At 44.0% G+C, this 893-nt stretch overlaps 1 protein-coding gene across 1 annotated transcript in view; it reads right to left on the bottom strand.

Annotated features, from left to right (window-relative positions):
* Nucleotides 1-671: 671 nt before the first annotated feature.
* The window catches only part of LOC144952150 (uncharacterized), a 23010-nt gene continuing 22788 nt past the window's right edge, over nucleotides 672-893 (bottom strand). The window contains exon 11 of the mRNA XM_078882554.1: nucleotides 672-893. This exon is cut by the window's right edge and continues 1070 nt beyond it. The gene's annotated coding sequence lies outside the window, so the exon portion shown is untranslated.

Below are 893 nucleotides of genomic sequence, written 5' to 3' on the forward strand. Positions count from 1 at the left end.
TATATATTTGGGAGTCTGCGTGTCTCCCTCTCTCTCTCTCCCCATGGTCGCGTGGAATTTTCTCCGGGTCCTTCCCCTCCGCGTTTAGAATCAACGCGGCGCGTTTAGAGTCTTTGCCTGCCGCTGTATAAATTTCAACGCGACGACGATGATGATGACGATGACCAGACAGCCGCCATTCTGAGCGACCGCTTACGTAGACTCAGTTGTGTTGGGAGGGGGGGGGTGATGGACGCTTACACCTGGTAAAATAGAAATATATAAAATACCATTGGAACCTTATTTGCCAGTAAAAAATATGATAATTGTTTTTTTTAACCCTTTTATCTGGCAACAAAACTGACACCTTTTTTTTTACACGGAGTCATGTTTGCATAGACCGCAATACCTGCAGTCAAAATGCAAAAAAAACATAACTCTGATAATGTATGTGCACTGTCCTTGAAGTTGATTGGTCCACACCCGAGACAGCTTTCCTTAGAGCCTAGTCTCACATGGTGTTGGACCAGATGACGCCAAAAGGCGCACAACTCAAAGACAATGCACCATCAGAGTATGAGAGCTCGGGGCAAGCAATCAACTTCAAGGACAGTGCACATACATTATCAGAGTTGTGTTTTTTGTTTGCATTATGACTGCAGGTATTGTGGTCTTTGCAAACATGACTCCTTGTAAAAAAAAAGGTGTCAGTTTTGTTGCCAGATAGAAGGGTACATTTTTTAAAATCATATATAAAATAGTTAAATAGTCATTAGGCTCTTCACATTTCAGGAATGAGACCTCCCCCACCCCACACCCCCCAACCTCTCGCAGTTTCACGAACCCAACCTAAACCCAACAGCCACTCAGATCCCTGTTTGTAATCGTGACGAGTTGGTCACGTTCATGGAATG

Source organism: Lampetra fluviatilis, chromosome 66 (assembly GCF_964198595.1).
Source record: "Lampetra fluviatilis chromosome 66, kcLamFluv1.1, whole genome shotgun sequence".
Taxonomy (NCBI): domain Eukaryota; kingdom Metazoa; phylum Chordata; class Hyperoartia; order Petromyzontiformes; family Petromyzontidae; genus Lampetra; species Lampetra fluviatilis.